General features: G+C 42.4%; 1 protein-coding gene and 1 long non-coding RNA gene across 11 annotated transcripts in view; both read right to left on the reverse strand.

Annotated features, from left to right (window-relative positions):
• Positions 1–24,075, reverse strand: part of TOM1L1 (target of myb1 like 1 membrane trafficking protein) — a 512,416-nt gene that overhangs the window by 50,569 nt on the left and 437,772 nt on the right. The window lies entirely within an intron of this gene.
• Positions 3,643–24,075, reverse strand: part of LOC149915380 (uncharacterized) — a 46,247-nt gene continuing 25,814 nt past the window's right edge. Inside the window, exon 3 of the long non-coding RNA XR_016459139.1 lies at positions 3,643–4,160. This is a non-coding gene — a long non-coding RNA (uncharacterized LOC149915380). The remainder of the gene's footprint in view (positions 4,161–24,075) is intronic.

Below are 24,075 nucleotides of genomic sequence, written 5' to 3' on the forward strand. Positions count from 1 at the left end.
TGCTGATGTTTAAAACGGCACAGACACTTCAGACAGACACTGCTCACGTGGAGTGCATGGGGGTCACACCACTGAGAACCATCATATCATGGGGGGGCTCAGACACCACCAGTGCAGTTTTGAAGACCTACAGTTTTATAAAGGAGACATAACTTCTGCTGGATAGAAAAGGTCTTCAATGGCAAGATCCTGCTAACTCCTGAAGGTCTTTTCCAGAATATTGTATTTACATTGAGATGAATTTGTTCCGGCAGCCTCATGGTACTTTGGTAGACCATGAAACCCTTCCTCTCCCTCCCGCCACAGATTTAATTAACTCTCAGACGTTCTCTTTTGCTCTTAGGAGGCAAAAGGGCAGAAAGATCTGCTTGCAGTGGTTAAATGCCTTCTTTTTGAAGGCTGCCCAGTGAGAACAGAAAACATTCCTCCAGAGACAATGAATGCTGCCAATCCATAGCTGATGCACTTGTAAATATTGATGACAAAAATATTTGCTGAAGGGCAAAGTAAACATATTTCATAGTCACATCCAAACAGCACTGCAGGAGAGATAACACTACAGTCATAGAAGCATGACTTTTTTTTCCTTGTATCTGTTCACATGCCGTGGTAAACTGCCTCCGTTACATCTCTAGTATTAAGTCTCGCATGCACTCATTGCTGATCCTAAGGACATCATTTCCATTGCAAATGGTGGCTACAGTATAGAAAGAGACAGCAAAAAAAAAAAAAAACCAAACCAGGCCAAAAAACCAACAACTCATTTGAGGGAACGCAGTGATGCAGTGGTGATCCATGAGGAATGCTTGTATGAAAGCATTTCTGTTAGAAGTAACTGTATGTACAGAAAGATGACAGCAATACCTGAGCTTCTCGGGCAGTCGAGACCTGCTGCAGCCCTAAATGTGTTAACATTCACCCAGACAGATATTGGCGTTGAATCCAGTAGGATTACCCCCCTGAGACATCTTAAGCGTCCTCCCAAATCTCTGTGGAATTTGGGCTTAGGTTTGTTGAATAAACAGCTGTCAGAAAATTATTCATTTTGTTATATATGGCATCATCTGTAGGAATACTGATAAAATAATTTGAATACTGCTGAAATAGTGGTTTTATAAAATACTCAGTTGGTCTTCTTACGTGGGTGAGGGGTAAGGCAGGTACTGATACAGTGCATTTGGGAAATGGGAGAAACTTAGTCACGTTACAACAAACATTCATTTCCTGAGTGTAATTAGGTTGATTAAAAACCAAGGTAAGATACTACTATATATTTGCAAGCATCTTTCCCCACAGAGCCCCAGAGTACTCAGCAAGGCCCATGCTGGCAGCAGGCTGTGCGCAGCCCCTCTCCTGCACAGCACCCAGCCTCAAAGCTCCCAGCCCAGCAGCTCAGCTCAGGCAGCAAAGAACGAATCCATGGGATTTCACCTCACACCACTGCTCACATCCACGCCAATCTACCCACTGCAGCCTGGGCCCAAAAAGCCCGTTCCCACTGAAATGAACGTTAACAAGGAAGACTGGCTGTTGGTAGAATCTGCACTAAGGGCACACGTGTATCCTCGGCTGGGAAACCACGCTTCACAGCACTGCTTGCAGCGCAGCAGGCCGGCAGCCCGGTTCGGACAGCAGGAGCGGCAGGGCGCAGCTTCGTGCAGCACAGCCCGGCCCGGCGCGCTGGAGCCGAGCAGCAGCCGGCAGAAGGGCTGGAAACGGAGCACCGCTAGAGGACAGTGGAAGCTAAGAAACGCCTGGTGCTGCTGGAAGCGGTCCGGGGGCTGCAAAGCGGCTCCAGGAAACTCAGAGCCCGCGTTTCCAGGCGTCGGTGCAGCACAGGAATCCAAGAGGGGAAGCTCGGGCAGAGCAATGCTGGGGATGCTGTGCGGAACGGCCCGCAGACCAGAGGGGGTTCGTGCCGAGGAGCGGCCCAGCCCTCAGCCGGCGTGAGTGACAGCTGCTGTGTTGGGGATTGAAGAGCCTGATGGGGCAGCGTGCTGAAATATAATTATTATGACGCGGAAAAAAAATTAATCAGCTTGCAAAGAGGTGACAGCTGTTTCTCTGATTCCATTTACATCTCATTTGCAGTGTTTACACAGTACCTTGGGCGAATCTCCGAGACAGCTAAGGATGCTGCATCTCTAAGGCTGCTAAGTGAGAGCAGACGTAATTTCATGTGGGTGACGGATTCTGCCATTTCTTGCTAAGCAGCAGAAGCCCAGGCCAAAAGGAATAATTTGAAAACACCTGGTTTGGACTGCTGAATAACAATCTGCTGCATAAACTCACACTGGACATGTGTTTGCATGAGGGCCTCAAACAAAGGTTCCATTAAAGCTGTCACAGATGTAAATGCCAGGCATGTCAACTGACAGTAATCCTGAAGAAAATGCCCATTTAGAAAACCCTTAAGGTTTCTCACCACTCAGCAGCCAAGTGTGGCTAACATACAGTTTGTTGCTGCTTCTCAGCTTTGTTCCCTGGGACTGACACAACCCCTCTTCTCCAGTGCAGTTCCCATTTGAGACTCCTTATGGCTTTATCTCAAATTTTGTTCCATCTTTTATGTAATTTCTAACTCTGCTCACGTTTCTCCCATTTATTTGGGACTAGCTGACTGCTTGTGAGGCAAAACGTGTAAGAGTATATCACAGCTGCCACAGCATCTTTCACACGTAGGTGTCCTGGCTCACTCTGCAAACCATGAGAAGACTTGCAGCATTCCTATGAAATGGCTGCAGTCAAAGTCAGGGCTGTGCAGGGCAGGAATGAGCATTGCAACAGTGGTGCCCTGCCTGCCTGGTGAGGCTCTGCTCACAGTGTGCACATGGAGAGATCCTGAGTATTTTCCTCCAGACTTATTAATATGTTATTAGCAATTTATGGATTACCCTTCCTTCTCCCTACTCTTCTCAGACATGGAACAAAATTAAAAAAAACGATCAAGCCATCCTGTGTTCCAATTAAATACAACAGACCAGATTCCCAGGGGCTAGACTGGCACTTGCTGGGGCTGTCCTTTATGAACGTAAGCAGAATGGATCCCAGTTTGCTACTGCGAAAAGCACAGTTCCTACTGTGCATCCTCCACTGCCAGGTACAGAGGGCAGACCTTATTCAAGAAATGCAGTTTTCCCTGGGGAAATATGGGGAAAAGAATGGCAGCTTGTTACTCTTTCTCCCAGTCTTCTCACCCTCAAAGTAAAATAGCAGTAAAGCTCTGGAGTGACAGCACACTCTGCCAATTTCTGTGGTTTTGGCTAAGCTGCTTACTATTGGCTTTTACACTCACAGTGGTTTGACTTTTCCTGGCAGTCTGGCAGCCCAGGGGAATGGTTTTCAGCATCCTGTAATTGCGAGGCTGCCGTCAATGAGCTGATGCCCATGGGGCAGTGGGGAAGAGACCAAGCCCTGGGAATGGCTCCCATCCATGCAGCCAAAGCAGAGAGATGCACAGAGAAGTACATCCTCTCTTTGATGGCTGCAGAGCAAAACATGGATTCTTAACATTCACATCCTGCACTTCCAGGTCTTGTTACCTTAAGGGAAACATTGGAAATTTTGGCACTCTGTGGCCATGAAACATACTTTCAATAGACTATTACAAGTGCTTCCCCCAATTAAGGAATGCCTCTTTGTCTCTGCTAAGGACTTTCTTCCTTTACAGGAGAGATCACTGTGTTGGCACTTCACTCCTGAAGGAGAGGACACCTGCAAAATGCTCAACAGCAGTGGCTTGGTGACTAGGAGAGAGCAAGGCACTGAAAAAGGGAAAGAGTGGAAGGAGAAGGAAATGCAACCAAAGTTCTTTTTAACCTCAGTATATCATTATTAAAATTCCCAAGGTAACTTCTTATTTCAATTTCAGTAAGAAATTGCAAGCAAGAGCCATGAAACTCCAGGCAAGGACCAAGCAGTCTGGCTGCATGCACCATGTTGCAGCAGGCCTCTGATACTGAACCCCTGTGCCCTCTTCAGTGTGTACATATAGGTGTATATATACATGTGTACCTGCTACAGACAGCTGAATAATAATCCTCCCCTCATTTATTTCTTGTAAAATCATTTCTCAGCAGATCTGGATGGTGCAGATGAGTCCGATGAGAAGAACGGCCTGTTTTTGAGAGCAGAGGTCAGAGGACAAATCCTGCACATCCCTGAAATGGCAAAGGAAGCAGATGTTTGCTGTTACTGCCTACTACCAAGGTGCCAGCATTTCTTCCTCACTAACCTCATGCTGCAAGCAGCAGTCATGCATCACCTTCTCTTCTTCTAATGGTTGCTCAGGCATGTAATAAGTTGAATTTCATCTTGCTGATGAATCTTATTTTAGTTGTTTGGCATGACAGGCATTTCTGTTTTAAAAAGTGAATGGAGACATCTGGCTTTGGCAGGGTGACTAAAATGAGCTGTGTTTGGCCACTGTTTCTCTTGATTCACCTTAATTTGCTGACACTAGATCCAACTGTGACAGCAGACATAACAGGAGAGCAAGCTGCAGAAGCCACCTTTTTGCCTCAGACAACTTTATCTTTCTTGGTATAAAACCATGAGGTATTCCTTCTGCCACCTGAGCAGTGCCAGTTCTGCATCACCCCTGAGCGCAGGCCCTGAACCTGTGAGCACATGGGAGATATTCCCATTACTTCTGCTGGCTCCACTGATGGCAGTAGTACTGTCTGCCAAGCAAGCACCACGTACAGCTCTTCCTTGACCACTTGTCTCAACCTTGCACTTATGCAGAGAAGCACAACACTGCTCTGACTCAACAGCATCTCGCACAGTGTGGAGGACTGGGGTAAGTCACTGTGCAAGCTTCAGGACAAAGAATCAGACCCATAATCTGGGGTCACTGGTGAGAGACTGCTGCTGCTTCATCCCCCTTGTAATAGCTTTCTCCCTTCACAATGAGTTATTGCACTCCTATTTTTGGCTGTGCTTCATTTGGGAGGTTGGCACAGAAATATTGTTTGGCAGACACAGTCCTGCCCTGGCAATCTACTGTTTTGGGGATTGTTTGCTTTTAACTAATTCATTATATTGCTGTACTGCAACGTATATCACTTGTTTTCCCCTCCAGCAGAGAGTGTTTATTAGAAAACTACTCTCAGGAAAGTTCCCTGAGACAAACACTTAACCCTCAGCCTGCCCAGAACGGCTGGCAGTCCTGCTGCACAGGAAAACAAAGGCACTTCCAATGGATTGATGCATGCATTTAATGATAATAAACTTCGGATTATATTTTACTTGGTATTAGTGAGAACTTGTGTTAACATCAGTGCCTTTACTTAGATTAATCCCTAAAGTAATCACAGAGAGATTTCTCAGATGAAGCCTGGGTTACACCAGTTTCTCTCTCTTTGTTTGATTGCTCCTCACAACCCTGATACATAACCATCGTTTCCAGTGCTGGCAACCACCCCTCCTACTGGCAAGGGTTATGCATGCCAAAGACATTTAACAACATGCTCAACCCTGATTCTGAAGCCACGAAGCAGCTCTTAGAGCCAATCCCAACAACTTCCTTTTTGGCACACCAGCAGTGTTTGGTGGAAAGCCCTCAGCTGCCAGTTTCCATAGGGTGACTGCAGGAGCTGCTTACTCATCCCAAAACAGCCCTCAAGCTTCTGTGACCTCAGCTGCTGCTGCATGAGTGGAAAATCTTGAGGAAATGCGAGGAAATCCTCAGAATTTCATCTCTTTTAGCTGTCATAGAGACTGCAGTAAGCATGCTATTGCATTCAAGATCTCAGTCTAATCACTGGTTATGGTAAAGACATGGCAACACCACCCTGACATCAGACAACACAGCCAAAGTCCACCACACAGTACAGCACTCGGCATAGAGAAGAATCCCTATACACAAAGAGAAAGAAATGGAGAAGCAGCATCTGATCACAGAATGGGTTGGAAGGGACTTCAATGACCACCCAGTATAACCCCCTTTCTTGGCTGGGTGCCACCCATGGGTGCTTTCCCCCCACTGGGAGCAGAGCCGGCAGCGCAGGGTGAGCACAGGCTGCCAGGAGCTGGCTGAGCTCCTGCAGAGCCTCTGCTGAGGTGAGGGCCAGACCTGCGGTGCCTCTCAGATAATAAACTCCCCATCCCGCAGACAATCTGCAAATTAACCTCGTTCCCTGGAGCACCATGGCTGCCCACTGAGCCAGGTGCAGCGATTGCATCTTCTCTGCACGCACCACAGAACGGCCAAATCCCCGCAGGCACAGCCAGGCGCACGGGCAGAGAAACAGCGCAACAGCACAGTAGAGAGAATCACTGATCTATCAGATTTCTGCCTGTCATAATAAATAACTCACTAAAGGACTTTCTGGACCATAAATTACAAGTTTCATAAAAGAGAAAGACACCCTTCTTCTCCTGTGCAGCTGCAGTGGTCCACTGGCTTTTGATGCCCGTGTTACAGCCCGAGCCCAGGCAGTGTGCTCATCTTAACTTTGCTGTCGTTCTGCATATCAAATTCTCATGCACGTCACCCAGAGGAGCACAGATCAGCAGACGAACAACAGAAACACTGTTAATAATTTCCCCAATTCGCCCTTTACCTCAGCTTTAAAAACATGCCTTGTGACACGAGCTCAGAGAGCACAGCTGTAAACCTGGGACTGAATTCTGGATCTGCAAGGGGCACGAGTCAATCTGTTAGTCGGTAGGAAAAGCCTCCCTCAAACCATCTGGGCTTTCACTGCTGCCTCGCTGTTTGTTGACATCAGCAGTCCTTGAAATGTTCCCAACAAAGCCCAGGCTTTTATTTTTCACACCTGGGTAATTAAAACAGGTAAGCATTGAACACTGGGAGCCATTTTGAAAAGACATCCTTTTCTCAACCCAGCAGTGCAATCTGCTCTCAAACAAAGCATTTCCACGCCCCGTTTCGCAGCGTTTTAGCACTGTAATTTGAAATACAGGTGATGGCAATGCCTCCTTCCAGGCAGCTGCCAGGTTGGGATGCAGTTTGAAATGAAGCACTTGCCTTGTTCTCACACAGCTCAGCTGCCTATCGCCTCGGTGTGCAGAGACAGCAGGAAACAGAAGGGAGAGCACTCGGAGGAGAAAAGGTACCTCATAAAATGGAGATGAGGGCAGGAAGATATGATCTGCTTTACAAGAGAGTTACCGCTATAAGCCTTTCTTAGCGGAAATTCTGTTGTAGGAAACTTGATTTTCAGTGCAGCATTTTGGAAATAAGCTTGCTTGATTCAGAAGAAAATAAGACATAATCCCTGCAGCAAAGTCATAAAATCCTAACATGGAACTGTGCAAGGCTGGAAGGCCTTGGCTTCACCCGCAGTTTCCAGCTGAGACCTGAGCAGGTAATACCAGCATCGCACACAGAATCATTTTGCAGTACTCCAAACAAAATACATCATCCAGTTCATCTAATTCAGAGAATTTTCCTGGAGACCACAGCCAATAAGTGGGTGATAGGGGCTCCCATGACCGAGCTTTAGGAACTGATCTTCCTTTTGGGAGTGCAGAACACAGCAGCAGTGTACGTGCATCCCAGTGACTTTTCTCCAGTGATCAAGTCACAACACAGCTGAGAATCAAAAGCAGTTTCTCAGTGTTAGTGGATTCTACTCTAACTTCAATTGTAGCTTAATGTACTTCTTCCAAGCACTAATTTCATTAGATTTATTTATGGTTGTAGTGGGATGGTAACAAGTTACTCTATAATTCATGGATCACTGGCGTAATAGGAACCATTAGCTGTCACATCAGTGCAGATGAAGTGAGCTTTGACCTGTGAATTACCGTCACAATAAACCCAACTCCCGCAGATACCAATGTTATTCTTGTGAAAATAATGCATGTTAATTTGAAGTAAGTACTTTAGCGAGGAACCTAAGAAATTAAAAAGAGTCTAATCTGCTCCTGATCTTTTGTCTTATTTGAGAGCTGTACCTTTAATAAACCTATTTGAGTATGCAGAGAGTAATGAGTTACTCAACAAGGAGAAGTAGGGAATATCGGCAAAGCGAAGGACAGCTCCTCACCTGGCAGTTGATTTACTGCCAAATGTATGTTAGGCAAAGAACAACAAAGGAACACGAATGCAAACTATGGTTTTGTCACTAGTAAAGAAAACAAAAAAAGGATAAAAGAAAATGTAAAGAATAAGGGGAGGTAATGATGGTAATTTGTTTCCCTATTCTGAGATAATTGGTCTACGTTGAAAACATAATTAGAGTACATTAAAGAGATTAAACATAAGGTCTGAAGCACAGAGTGAAGACAAGTGTGAGTTGAGAACTCTAATTATGACATTTTAGGAGTCGCAATATTTTGATGCTGGCCTTTCAAAATCGGGACAATGGCAATACAGCATTCAGTTGTCAGATATCTGCTATTTCTATCCCTTTTCTTGTTTCTTTGGGCTGCAGACTCTGACAGAGTGCCTGCTGCTAGCAAGAAGCAAGGTAAATGATGTGACATTCCATGTGGTTAGGGACAACTATTCTGCTGCTCAGAGTGTCTTCTTTTGATTGCTAATCACGCCTCAGAAACGGCAATTCATTTACCCAAGGGTTTTCTAAACCTCCATGTTTCTGCTTGTTTGTTCCCAGCCCTCTTTCTTCCCTCCAGGTGATCGTGTGCTTTACCCTCATTGATGCAATACCTGTGGTGACAGATGGTTTGGAGCCCTCCATGTTCCATCTGCCTCGTAGGGCAGCCAGAAGACTCCAGCCATCATTAGCCTCTTTTGTCACCAGCTCTGGAAGTGCTCTGAGACAGGGAAGCCCCCAGCCTGCCTGGTACGGCTGTGGACATCCATTGTTAATGCGCTGCGGATATATGAGATGACAACAGCTTTTAACTATTTAGAATATACATTCTGTTCTGTCAGTCAAGCAGCTCCTCTGGAAGAATAAAGAGAATGACTCAAATATAGGAATTCAAACCCTAGGGAGGAAAGGAGACTGCAATAAACTCAGGATTAGCTATTTGCTGTTAATTTTATTATTCTGTGTTAGTGTGTTTTCCTGGGAAAGGCACCCTTTATTTGTTTTGTTGAATAATGAATATAGAATATGCTTTTTTATGATCACTAAAATTTAAAAAAGAGTGCAGGCTGAAAAGGATAGAACATAACCACTCAGGAAAGAAAAGGAATATCTGGCAAGTCTACTGCACACAGCACTGGCAGGCATGGATCACCCCATGCTTTTCAGAAGAGAGTAGAAGCATTAGAACACAAATCAATCACAACAAAGACTTAAACATGTCCAACCTATACTGAACACTGACCAGAGTAAGGGAAAGATGAAAGCTTTAGCTGATAACCCATGTACTGCAGGGGATGCCAGCATACAGATATACGAGCCATAAAGTTCTGGGGTGCAGCTACCTCCCACCTACCAGTAGGTAACTTATTCCATGAACTCATTTGTCTTATTAAGGCTTCAAGCAGTTGCTTTGTTGAGCACCTTAAAAAGCAACTTTCATTTCACTCCACCAGCTGGCATACACGCCAAGTATGCCCTTTAAAGTTGTTAATCTTGATTCCGATTTTTTTCTTTTACTGCCCTTAGGGAGCAGTGATAAGGAAAGAGCAGGGAAGGAAGCAATAAGCTCCTTCACAACTCTGTGCTTCGGGCATTTGCAGCTTACCTGATTTCCCTGGGCTTGGCTCATGCTGTGCTTCTTCTGCTAGCTAAGAAGCTTCACTACTGTGGCACTGATCACTTTGTCCAGCACATTAACATATTTAAAAAACCTTTAATTTCACTACAGAGCCTTTTTCTGACCCAAAGATGCCTAAGGAGTTTCATCTCTGCTTTCTACCCAGTCTGTTCCAGAACGGTCTTGATGTACCCAGGCACCCATGGCTGGTGGTCTCAACAGAGCAGCCACTGCACTGCAGCATATTGCAACCTCTGGACTAAGTTCTGTTTAAGTAGAATATCTGGGATGTCACGGGAGAAAAGAAACTTTTCCCTGTGTTTTTCTGCCACGCTATTACAGTGAGGTGAGAGGAAAAGCATTCTTGCTGCTATACAGCCCATTCTGAACACAAATTGTTCAGTGCACAATTGTGCTTTGATTCCAAATTGCCAGGCAATAGAAAACAAGGCAGAATAGGGAACTTCAAGAGAGAAAACAGGTTGGATGTCATCACCAAGAGAACTGCCACAGAGTCCTCCAGCAAGAAGAGAAATTCTCCTTTTAAGCATTGCTTTCAGTGTCTGTTTTGAACAAAAGCTATGTAGAATGAGTTCCATACAGCACTATTTCAGCCATCCCTAGACTCACTTAACCCAGAGGTGGCTGATGCTTGCTCTTTTACTCCCCCAAATTCTCATTTTTCTTATTTGGGAGTTCCCTGAAAACAACCGAAAAGTCACAATATTGTAAAAACCAATTCATTAAAAACAAAGGTCTAGCCAATCATTCAAGAAAATGAAAGCATTGCACTTAAGGGACAGAAATACAGTACTGAAATAGATTAATGGGAGAAAGTAATGAAGACGAGAAACAGTCCAGAACAAAAGGCCAAATATTTCATGTTGGACAGGAGGAGAGAGAAAACTGTAAGGTCATACATAATTTGGTCAGTTGAGAATTGTAAGCAGATGCATAAAGAAAAGTAATAGAGAACAGTATCTTCAGACGTGGCTGCCGGAACGGGGTAAAAAATGGTAAATGCAAGTTCATGAGCAACCCAGGTGATGAAGGATGCTTGCAGTGGCTCTGTGCTGTGTCCCTGTCCCCCCATGGCTGTATGACTACGGGGAGCTCAGGGTGGATGCAGTTGTCCAGCCCTGGCAGCGCTCAGCTCTCTCCACTGCTCTGCAAGAGCTCTTACTGTTACTCCTCCGTCAAATTGCTCTGTGTGTACAAAACTGATCTCTGTTACTAAATCCCTTTTCTCCCTCTTTCTAAAAATGACACTTATTTAGACGTTTTAAACTTGACAGACCTGCAGTCTTGTCAACTCTCTACAACGGAGACTGCCTTTTAATGCCTCAAACAATGGGCCACAACCTCACAGCTCTCCAAACATTTAAGATTTAATGTTTGTAACACTGCAATGTTATCAGCATTAAATCATACCAAGAATAGAAGAACATGGATCTTATACTCAGCATTCAGCTTTGTTTCTAGGAATGTACTTCTAAGGCCCAAGAATCAAAAGGAGAGATGAAGAGAGAAACATTTCCTGCATTCCTCCTTGCCTTGCTCCTGACACTGTGGGTTCAAAGGGCGAAGCTGCTGCTGAGAACACAGGAGCACAAATAGCGTTTTTTGAATCCTGAGCAACAACGCGAAGCAAACTGACATTAGGGGGTGCAGGGGAGAAATATCCAACATTTAGACTCTGAAGATGTTTGTAATACTGCTTATATTGAACTTTTTTCCTCCTTATTGACTGGAGGAAAGGAAGAAGAATGACACGTCATTGTACTCAGTTGAAGAGGGCACAAATGAGCTTATGTTGTCAATAAAAAAATATTGTACTATTTCTTTTGGAGACCTCTCCGGCTCTGGTTTTAATTTTTTTAGAGAGATAAAACTCTCCATGCACTTTGTAAGTACGGAAATGACTTCTTTTGAAATTCCAGATTGGTAAAGTTCTTTTGATATAGAGCTTGCAGCACGACTCTTTTCACCTCTCTGTTGAACAGTGCTATTCTTGCACAGGCTGCAGACAGATCTATCAGAATTTCACCAATATCATTTAGCACTGCTGTTCACCCAGCCTGGGCAATATCCATGTCTATCAATTATGTGAAAAAGGATGCCATACAAGTTTGAGCAGAAATGCATGAAATATTTTAATTTGTATGGGCGCAATCTCAAATACCTGAGCTTGGAGACTAGGAAAGAGTCACACTGGCAGATGTCACTGGTGCCTGTTTTCAGAGGTGGGAAAAAAAAAATTACAGCAAAATATACTCTAATGTTTCATCAGGAAAGAAATGGATCCTTCATCAGTGATCTTAGGAGGCCTATGGCAGAAAAATGTGGGGCGTTTCTCTCTGCATGTCTACAACTTCAACAGCATTGCACAGTATCCCCCACAGCACAACCTCTTAGCGTGGCAGAACGATTTGCAGCTCAGGCTGAGGCCAGCCCATGGGTGCCCAACAAGGCACATGGATTCAGCACAGGTACCAACTCCTGCTTAAGCCCCTGCCCCTACAGCATCACAGCTGTAAACCAGGAAACAGTTCTGCTTACACACAAACCAGACCTATCTCCACCTTAGGTGGCCCAGCCACCTTCAGGAGTTACAAACCAGGCTCTGTCTTGTCTGACTGGTGAACCCACTGGCCCTCAGCAGCGTCCTCTTCTCTGTAAATGCTTCTTAATCCAGACTTAGGGCTAGAAAGAGTTCATTCGAAACCTTACAAATTCTCAGTACATTGCTACATAATAAAAGACAAAGGCATGTTCACAGGATGAACTTCTCAGCCCTTTCCAATGAGCAGGCACCAAACCGCCAAACTACCTCTGGTTATTGCAGGATGCTTTGCTACCCTCTCTCCAGTCTCCTCCACCAGCCAGGAAGCACAGATGCTCACTCTCATTTCCCAATTAAGGCCCCGAGGCAGGAAAGCAGTTACTGTGCACTATAAACCACTCTGAAAAGCATTTAAATACGTGTTTAAACTTTAGCATGCATTCAAGTACCCTTCCTAACAGGGCTGCTTCCCTCAACCCAGTGTCGAGCTGCAGCCCCTTCCGTGCCTCTTCACCACATCTAAAAGGAGCTCGTAAGAGAAGATGATGACAGTCTTCAGTGGCTCCAGGAGTGGGTAACCCTCTTGTTAATACCACCCTGCACAGAGAGGGACTTTGGATGTGTCCCACATTACCAAAAAACAGCCATTCTGCCTACTTCGTTAACATCAAGGGCTGTCTAACCTCCAGAAAGAATTTGTTCCACCTGTTCTGTTTATCCGAAGCCCAATTAGTACCTTCCTCTTCTATTCGAAAGCAAAGCTGCAGAATGCACCAAGATCTGCTGCTGGATTGGAGCACACTTAAAAATACCTCTTACAAAAGAATTAAAACTGGCTGATTGCTCGGTGAGTCTGCAAGTAGGCCACTAATTAATCTAAAAATATTTATTATCAAGTCAGATCCATACTCTCTGCTTTGTGATAAATGCAATTTCACATTCAAAGACAATGTTTACATTCATCATAAGAACTAAGCTTCTCTGCTGTAATTAACAGTTGTTCAGACACTGCCCATTATTACTCAAAAATAATAAAATATTTTTCTTTATCATTAGCTAGCTAGGTCAGTGAACACGAGGGCAATATATATCATAAAATTCCCAAGGAAGCAGAGATTAGTTCCAACACTTAAAATACCCTAAATCACTGTCAGCCACATTAGAGATTCCCACGTGTAAAGAAGGAAAGAAGTCACAGTATATCAACACGCACACAAATAAAGGTAATTGGTTTTTTTCTGTTTCTCCCTGCACTTTAAGAGAGATCACAGTGAATAATTACAGCTATTTTTTAAATTCTGTCAAATGACTCCAGTTTTACTTCCAAGAATCTTCTCTCTACCGTTGCTTTAAAATTAATCTAAAGGATTATTTGGATGAGTGAAAATTGTCTGGGAGTGTGCTCTGAATAAAAAGTTGATTTCTGAGTTGAAGAGGCTACAGCTGAGATTCACTGTGGCTTGACTTTCAGATGATGAGTCTGGTTTGATTTCCATGTAGATTTAAAGGCAAGCACATGTTCAGAAAGAGATGGAGAAAGATCCCAGAATTTTAGCACATGTATATTCTCATTCAGGAGTACCCCCAAAAGATGAGGGCACCAAGCTGTGCTGCTTTTTGGACAGGATAGACTTGGAGGAACCAAACCCAACGTTCAGTCCTCTCTTCATGACACTCAGCCCAGCACAGGTGCTGCTGTGTTGCAATTAAATCCTTGGACTCTACAGAAACAGAAGTTAGCCAGAATAAATGCTGCTCTGCATGCTTCCATCTTCAGTGCAGCATTTTCCAGAAATTAGATAGGAAACATTCTACCCTAGAACGGCAAAAGACTGCCCTGATGTTACCCAAAATCAGACAACACAGTATTACAACCACCCTGCAGGAACATGGAGGATAAACTGCCTCAATATAATTTGATCTATTTTTCTAATAACCTTTCTAATGAATATTTTATTTTCAGTAGTGCTGGACTTAATTTGCTTGGAATACGTCTGTCGTTACATTAAGGAACAAACCGCTCACTAGAGCTGAGTGGTGCAGTAATTGATATTTCAACTTGGTGGGTAAATTAAGAAGTCATTATTTTTATGTTCCAAGTCATGTTAGAAAAGCTGTAGTGGATTCTGAAATTCTTGTCTCCACAAGACTGATTTTGATGTTTTCTAATTCTCAAAATATTTTTTCTTTGGTACAACTGGATCAGTACCTCCCCATTGTTGCCATGATTGCTTTTCCAGTTCAGATGAAGGTGCCTGTGACTATCCCAGCTCCAAGCAGCAGGGGAGGCCTGGCTGGGCAAGGAGCAATCCCAGAAAGCAAAGCTATTATCCATGCTTATGTAAACATCACATCTGTCATTTATGTTACCTGCCCAGACATCCTCCATGATCAATGAGTAACCACTTTTTAATATACATCATATAGGGCTTAGTTCAGGGCTGCACTTGCTCCCTATATGCAAATCTTTCAGGCTCAGGACTTTAATACCATTCACTTATTTTGATCTCTTGATTAAAAAAGTATGTTCTAAACTCTCTGTGTCCATTTCAGCAATCTATGGAAGCAGAACAATCTATTCTGCTTTGCAAATGTCTTTGATGTCTTCAGATGAAGTGCAATGAGCATTAATATAACTCTATTGCCAGCACAAAATTACTGCTATACCCTTCCCAGCCTTTGAGCTGCATTAAAGAACCAATGACATTTAATTCATTTGATGTAACTGTGTAAGAATGATCATATACACACAATTGAAAACATCTTTTTTATCAATTATGCACTACCATCTCAGTTGTACTCTACTAATTAGAAAGGGAAAGAAAAAAGATAGTAGCTGAAAATTAATTATGCCAGCATTTCTTTACTGTTTAGAATCTAGTTATAAGAATTAAATATTTATATCCTTGTGGCTTCCATTATGCATCCTAATATGACTGCCTGAAAGAAAATTTTGCAACGTGTTGCAATAGTCATGCAGGCTTAGAGTTTGGATTCTACCAAGAGCTGATAATGCCAAGAAGGCTGTATCTAAATTTGATATTTTCAGACAAGAGTCATCTTTTACAGTCAAGCTCAAAATCAGGAAAAAATAATCCAGGCAAAAAAGAACTAGAATGGGAGTGTAAAACCAATGTGAATAGAAGACGGGCAGAAGATTCTCCAAGAATTTGTCCTCATTTCATCTCCTGCAGCTTTCTCAGCTCGCCTGAAAACACAGCTACCAAATGGCTTCAAAACAAGGCCACGCACCCCTGGGTGTGCAGCTTCATCTCCCAACGCCGAATGTTTATGCAGAACAGGTTCAGCCCTACAGCTCCTGGCTCCTTACCAATGCAGCTTGAGACTGGCAAAATTTATGAATGTTATTCAAGGCAAGAAGGCTTTGCTCTTTGCAGGTAATTGCTAAAAGGTGAGGCCCTGACCCCACTCATTACACAATGGGTTATTGCCTAGATTTCGCCCTAAGGGGTTCTTTACTAGCAACTTTTATAACAACTATAAAGCGAACCTGCCTGCTCCTACAGCTGCCTGCTCCTCCGTCGTTTTTTTTCCCCTGCAGAATCCAGCATCCCTCTCTAACTTTATTTAATGTTTATAGTTCATCCTTTTATGCTCCTGAGTTGAAGTTAATGAGATATACCTGGCTGGCCCAGCATGCTTGGCTGAATCTGAGCCTTTCTGGATGGCAAAGAAGGTCCCAGACTCTCTCAGTCATCATACTGCATATTACACTATTTTGTAATGAACTCTGATGCATAAACAGCAAATACATAGAAAGTCTCTCTCAGGAAAGAAATTTCACTTAAACGTTGAGCAATTTCAGCTGCCAAAAAGGCACTTGAACATAGAAGTTGAAAAGGAGGGATGATTTAAGTAATAATTTTAGCCTTCAAGAAAACACAGAAACATATGGTTAGTGTTAAATATTTGTACACATGATCTGGCAAATAGAGATGTCTCAAGGGTTTTGAAACAGATTATTTAGAGAGAAAGAGAAATAAAAATAACTTGCTGTGTACTTTCTTTAGCACAGTCTGGAAGCAGATTTTTCTTAAGACATGTTTATCAGAGAGAAACTTTGATTAAAAGAAGAAGAAAAATAATCTCTGAGCTCAGCATCAAATTTTAAAGCAGTTTTCTTAGCACTTCTTCCCATTTACTGCATTAAATTCCTTTGGCCATAGCAAGCAGAGCCCTTTGAAGGCAGAGCCCCAGCCTGGGACAGGAATGAGAGACTTTGAAGCTGGACACCTCCTCCAGCAAAGCCAAGACCTTTAAAAGGGAAGGCACTTGGTGGAAATTCTTTGAACAAGGGATGCTTCAGCTACGTGAAGTGTTTAAGAGTAAAGCCTTCTCCCCAGTGATGTCAGGTCCTTGATATGAGACACTAATGCAGAGAGGAGAACTCTTTAATTTGGAGAAGCCTTAGATATTTTATCTTTGGGGGAAAAGGGAGAATGTGTCTGAAAATAAAAGCAGACAGGAAATGAAGCAGGAAAGCTACCTAACAGCTACCTAACCCTGCTGAAGCATTAACTGCAGCTAAAAGGAACAGGACATTATTGATTCAGTGCAGTCAATGCTTTGTTCTGCTTCTTTTCCTGGAAATTGCCTCCCACATCCAGGGGAGCAGCCCACACCATCAGACAGCTCCCAACCCACCACATCCCTGGCTGCTGGCCTGGATGGAAATGGCCAATTGCAGGACACAGGAAAAACCAAGTACACATTCCCTTACCCCAAAAAGGCAGTGTGAAGAATACTAAGTGTATGGAGTAATCTTAGCTTGTAGGTTAGTAATGTAAAGAAAATAGGAGATAAATGTCCAGCATCATCAAGAGGGTCTCAATCAACAGACCACAGAAAGCAACAGTCGTAGTTCAGAAAAGCACTGTGGTTGTGTGCGTGTGGATGCTGGCACACATGTATGCAGGGCCAATCCTTTCTGCTTCATTCTCAATTTTCAGGAGTCATTAAGCGCTCAGCAAGAAGACCAGGGTAAAGAATGCAAGCCATCAGTATTACAGAATAAGAAATCTGCCTACTTATTTATATACGATAGTTTCTTTGCTGTTGTTTAACCTCAGACAGCTGCAGCTGAACATGGAGTGATATAAAGCTTGCTCTAAGTTGACAGGCAACTTATTAATGTATGTCATTATAATATTAGCAGTCATTTTCTTACTCATATTGAACAGGATTTTAATGCCAAAAGGTCAGGAGGAAAAGGATTGAATTTCTCTGATCAGATTTGAAGCTGATTATCAGCAGCGTAAGGAACTCCTGCATTAGCTGTGTGCAGACAGCAATTCAAAGGCAGTGTTACTCTGCCATGAGCATGTGTATGCAGTGACAAAATGAGGAGTGGTACACCTTAGAAGCCTCTTTCAAGATTTTATATGCTGCTTAACATGTGCAAAATACACATGTGAAATTATAAGCAAACAACTCTCTGGAGTTCAATCTACTTAGAAGTTCACTTGGGTTTACCTTTCTGTCTCTCAAGTTCACTGGGAGACCAGAGTTACATTCACCTCAATAACTTGCTGTAACAGATGTATTTTTGAAGGACTTTACATGCTTCTCATTCATGGGTCATTTTTGACCAAGGTGACATTAATTCTAACCATGTTCCTGAAGGAGCAAACTGATCTGGTTGCAGCAGTGACTTGTGGGAGGATTTCCTTGACACAAATAGCTATTTTCCACCTCTCTCCTGTTGATTTTCAAGTGCCGTCATGCCTCTTCCCACTCTCTTCAAATTGCACTGATATCTGTTTACTCACCCGTTACAAGCAAGTGGTCCAATAAAAACACCGAATGGAGAACATGCTAAATCAATAGCTGAGACCAGTGAAAAATGGAGCATCAAAGCTATGAATGTGAAATGATCATTTTGACCATATTTAATCAATTCTGAGACCTATCACAGCAATGAAGAGTTCAGGAGGGGACAGTGATAAATTGTATTTCACGTACACGCTCGGTTCAGTTAGTGGAATTTTTTGTTCATAGAACGTTATGGAGAGAAGCCTGTATTCCTTCCTGCTCTAAAGCTCACAGAAATCAGGGCAGCTGTGCGAGGGGCTCTAACATTTTTAGTCCAAGCAAACTCAGGTATCACAGAATGTCAACAGGAATTAATTATCTCCTGGGGTTAATAGTATTTTTCTTTTTTTTTTTTTTAAACTTTATTGAAAGACTAATGTTAAGGATGGCAGAGAATTTATAACTAAGCAGATGTCCATCAGTATTTTTTAAGCAGAACTTCTGCTTGAAGAAGAATGAATATTTTCCCTACGATCCCCCTTTGACAGATGTTCTGCCTAATCTGCATTCACTTTCCTCACTGCCTTACCTTTGACCTTTCCCTTGAAAGTATCCATAGTAGAGAATGTCAGTATTTATCTACCTGCTGTGCTTCCATCTGTCTATGCAGTGCACGAATAACTACAAATTATACTTTCTGTCTGAAATTTTGAATGACAGAAGCATTTCTAAGGCTTCCTATAGGTGTAATGATCAGATGCTATCTCCTTGTCTTGGAGGAATTATTTATCTTCTATCTGGACATGTAAACCAGTAACAGCTGCCAAATCTGGATTTGGATTTCCAGCGTCTCCACTGAGATTTTCTACCAGAAGTCTTTCTTGGATGCTTTTCCATCACACGTTGTTTTTCACATATTTTTCTTGACAGAGAAAATGAACCAGGAAGCTTCATACCCAAGACTGCCACAAAGAATGCAGAACAACATAAAACCATCTAAAGATCTGTCCTTTGGGAATGGTTGTCAGAATAATGACTGTCAAATCTATTAAAGTCTATATGGTTTAAATATTAGGAAACATGTGCTTCTGTCAGGAATTCAGTGGAGCCATATTTATACTAGATCTGGTCTCAGGATTTCTGTGCTCTAAGACTCACACAGTAAGCTTCCAAATGAGATGCCAAAATAAGCTTCTTTTGGTCAACTACTTAGAATAACGAGGAAAATGAAGAGGCAGTGTTCCCTGAATAACTCTGGCATGGAAGTTTATTGAAAATGGTGTCAACTCATTTCTGCCGGAGAAGTGAAAGAGGCCTCAGAAATGTGTCCTTAACAAGCCAATTATAAACACTGAAGCAGAAAGATCGACAAGGGCACCAATCAATACTATTAAAAAGGCTTGCAAGGTTAGGGGCAGGTTAGCTGGTACTTCTGCAGTAGAAATCACTAGGAGAATAATAGATACTATTTTGGATTTGTTGCCTTAATAGGAATAGTAATTCCTAACCCAGCACGTAAGCTTTTCCATGATACTTCCAAGCAATTGTCAAAATACCCCTTGTAAACTATCAGGAAGCACTCACATAAACAATACTGCCAAAATTTATCCACTCAAAAGATACACCCTACATCTATCTTCCCAGCACTTGCTGGGAACCAACCAGAACACCTTTGGGAAGAGCAGACTCGGGAGGACAAGAGAGAATCAGCACCTTCCCCATCGTTCCCTCCATGATTTGAAATTTTCGCATCAGTCATGAGAGTGAAATGCACAGCTTTAACAGGGAAGTATCTGCACAAACTGTAAGAGATGCAGGATTTCCTTTGCCATCCTTGCAGATGGTGCTGTCCCCTCCGATTTCAGCCTAGCTTTCCACTCACATCCCTTCACAGAACAAAAATCCCTGTAACTCCTTTAAGCCTTGGTGCCTCAAGGCTCTGCAGTACTTGAACTCTGGCACCACAAGAACAGTAATTACTTAAATTCAAAAAAATAAATAAAATGCACCTCATAAAGGTCAAAATCAATGATCCGTAATCTGTATCAAAGCAAGAAAAGCGTCTTTGACACTTTAAAGTCTAAGTTTGCTTGTGAGAGCATTCTGACTGACTTGCAGGAGAGGTATCAAAAAGAATACATTAAAATGATTTAATCTGCAGAGAAATTTAAAGGAAACTACATGAAAGACAGTGTTTCTAATGAGGGAAGATTTGAAAACTGTGTCAGGAATTAGTCATGATTTTTGAAAAATTAGACTTTTATTTCACTTGCTATCAAGTAATTGGTGTTAAGTTATCCACCTAACTCAACTGAACCCTGGAAATTAAGCAATAATGGTGGTCCAAGTGCTCAATGGAAATACATTAACAATGGTAATTTTGGTCAGGGATGTAGCAAATGAGCTGCATGACTTCTGTTAATTTGGGGCCTGCTTTTGCTTTTGAAGTCAGGAGTTCTGTTGACATCAATGAAAATGAAACTGAATTGCCTTTCCTAGCAATTGCATGAATTCAATTCAAAATCTAAGCATCTGCTTAAAACGTAGTCTGAATTTCTGGCATAAAACTAATTAAAAGAAAATCCTGAGATAAGGATGTAGTCTTTACACATCCTGGATCCAGAGGGGTCAAGGAAACACCATTAATGACCAGATAGCTGTAGACTTCTATTGTGAGCTAAACTATCCCCTGACATGGCTTTGCTCTCAGGCTTACCGACATGAAGCTCTCAGCTTTTCCATAACCTTGGGTAAAACTCCCTCTCCATGTACCTGTCCCTTGTTTCGGGAGAAGGGGTAGAAAGGCCTTCTTTCTATTTAGATTGTACAAAAGCAGATGAAATAATTTTCACACGAGCTATTCTTCTGACACAATTACAGTGACATCTATTAGGCTTTCAAAATAACACATTTCAAAGGCAAAATGTGTCAGACCTACTACATGCAGTACTCCCTCTTCCTCAGGTTATGAATTCCTTACAGTTTAATTACACAAAGGAATTTAGGGTGGTAATTTTGGATGAACCGGATTCATTATGAGTGGATGGTCAGGAGGGAGTATTTTGGATGGAAGACAAGTCTTCAGTGTAATTAGGGCAGGCAGGATGAAAGGACAGTGGCACGCTGCATGTTTATGCAGTGTTGTCTGTTTTCACCTGACTTACACTTTCTGTGCAGGCTGTCCTGTCCTTCCTGTTGATGCTAAATGATATGATTCAGCACCTTTTCCCCTTAGTGTTCTCCTTCAGCACTGGATGGCCAATCTCTTTACCTTACCTTCCAAAAGAAAATGTTAGACATGATTAAAAAAAAAAAAAAAGTGATAATAAAAGAGCTTAATTTTTATATGCTTCAGAGGAGATTCGTGTTTCATCAATTCTGAGTTTAAACAACATGAAAATGGGCCCAACCCAGGAGTAAATCCCCTCAGAGTACAGCCTTTTGAGTCAATTTTTCATCTTAGCCTTTCTAACTGGAGACATCACACATAAATAAACATGTGCGAGTTATTGCCAGCATGCTCAGCTTTATTAATTTTGTGTAGAGCAAGCTGGCTTTTGGGGAGGTTAATTTCCTGAACTGAGAAGAAAATGGCACTTCACCAATTTGAAAATAAATAATTGTGTGGATACCTCAGTTCATTATGTTTAACTCTACAGAGTATTTGCAGACTCCAGAGGCATGCTGGCAGCTTGGAGAGACAGCTATTTTCAGCACCAAGTTAGGTTTGGGTTACACTGAAATTAATGGCTGTTAAAAACAGCAATGCCTTGTCCAGGTCCTTGTAAACTGAGCCTGGCTGGCAGTCATAGTGCTGTAGCTACTGCTGTAGGAAGAAATCCACTTAATTCCATATTGGTTTGGAGAAAATATCCTAAAACTCCAGCACTGAAGATCTGTTGAAGCCCTACAGATGCCTCAGTAGATAGTGGCTTTGCAGTCCACGGTGCTCTTTTAACCCTCCAAGCCCTTAGGTATGCGCAGCAGTGCCTGAGTGCTGGGGCTGTTGTTGAGCTGTCTGTGGAACTGGAACCAGAGCACACCTGAAATACAGGCTGTGTTTGAAATAATGAGAAAATGACATTGGTCCATATTGCCTTGGAAATCCTGGTCCAAACTTCTCTGTTGATTTAAGGGCATATGGATGAGACAGGTTTTATACAGTATCACTTGATAGGGGCTATTTCAGAATCTAGAAAAAGCAGATGGCAGCATTTCTGAGGCTCAGAAACACGTGCTACAAAACCTCTAATTAAATACATTCATTCACAGTGGGGTTAATTTCACTGGAAATTCTCATGAAACTAATATTGGTAAATTTTTAAGGAAGCCATTGGTGTGAAAGCTTCGAGTTGTATCAACCTGTGGCTCTGGAGTTATTTTCCCAGACTAACGATTTGATGGAAATTCTGGATAGCACCACCACCAACCCGCGCTTCTGAGTGTCTCTGCCCAGAAAGATTAGAGAAATAATGCAAATTTGAAATCATTTAAAATTCATGTGTCATTTTGAGTTTATAATAATCTTTTTGTCATTGTAACTAATGTCAGGTGATAGGCAAGAGTGCATTAATTTATCTGCCTTATCTAAATGTTTAGCACAGACAATGCAGGAAAGAAAAAATATTATCCGGCTGACACGATGCAGAAATGTCATTCTGTTCTTCTCTGTACAGATGGTTTTTCACTACCCACGGTGTTCCACTGTGGAAAATCTGTTGTGTTCTTGATATTTAATTTGCCTTTTCGATGCAGCTTTCTCAATTAAATCTCATGCAGATGATGCAGTCATTTATATTCAGAGGATCAGACTTTCTGATCTTATTGGATAAACTTTAATCTAATCCACGGGGCTCAGATTTAGCTGCATGATATTAATTAATTTTAAACTTAGATAAATGTTTCTTCGGTGAAGATCAAAAGGTAAATGTGGTCCCCAGACCTGGAGCCTCCAGGGACAGCACATACTGGATGATTTGCTTGGATTTTACTGAACTAAGAGGAACTTCTGTTTGAGAGGATGGCAGCATGGCCCTATTCCTGAGCCCGCACATCTCAGCACCGCCCCCTGACCGCTCAGTACAAGAAGGCCAAGCAGAATGATGCCTTCATGGCAAAGAGCTTTTCATCTAAATGCTGTCTTGAGATGAAGCAGGGGAACTTTTACCTGAGGACACAGAACTACGGTTGGATACGGAAATTATGTTACTGAGATGAGGAAATTTGGGAGAAGGCCTTCATTTTCCCAGTTGCAACTTTCACCTGACTGCTGCAGCATCCTTCTTCACTCCGAGAGGTAACCAGGAGCCACAGGTTGAGATAGGTTGAGATAGAACCTTCAATCATTTGCATTTTTCAGTGCTTAAATGCAGCCTAAATATTTATTTTTTTCTATTGAAAACTAAATAGTCCATGTAACCATTGTCAGTATCTAAAGAGAAGCATGAAAGTCGACAACCCATTCAATACAAAAGCAACGAGTCAACTTCAACTTGGTATCCTCTTGATTCATCTCTGGATACCAATGAATTCAGTCCTGTGTCCTTTATAGGACTCTAGAAAAGATCTTCATTAAATTCAGCATCTGGTCCATAGGACCGTGTGTTTGTCTTCATCTTTCCTGAATGAGCCTAAAGGAAACCCAAGAGTTGCCACAGAACCTCAGATTTCCATAAGGACAAGCATGCTCATTAGGACCAGAGATGGGGATGACACAGCAGGTTAAATATTACACTTCTGTCCATGAAGTTACAACAAAGCTCCTTCCATGTCACACGAAACAAAAGCTTCAGTGTGCAAATGGGAATCTCTCTCCATTCATTTCTAGATCAGCTGCAAAATACTGAACTCCCTTTTGCCCCTCAAGTAGAATGTATTCAAAGAGATTCGTCCTAAAAGACATCTTTTAATGTGTTTTATCTATTTACAGAAGAACTTGTTTTTCTCTCTGACTTTGAGTTATTCATAAGATGTTCATTTAGGTGGCTATCTGCATACAAACAGTACCACTGGAGAGTAGCACAGCGGATAGCCAATATGGATTTCTTCGTCTTATCATTGTTCGTCTTTTATATCAGGTGCTCATTTAGACAGAA

This window comes from Phasianus colchicus, chromosome 20 (genome assembly GCF_987193195.1).
Source record: "Phasianus colchicus chromosome 20, bPhaCol1.hap1.1, whole genome shotgun sequence".
Classification (NCBI taxonomy): domain Eukaryota; kingdom Metazoa; phylum Chordata; class Aves; order Galliformes; family Phasianidae; genus Phasianus; species Phasianus colchicus.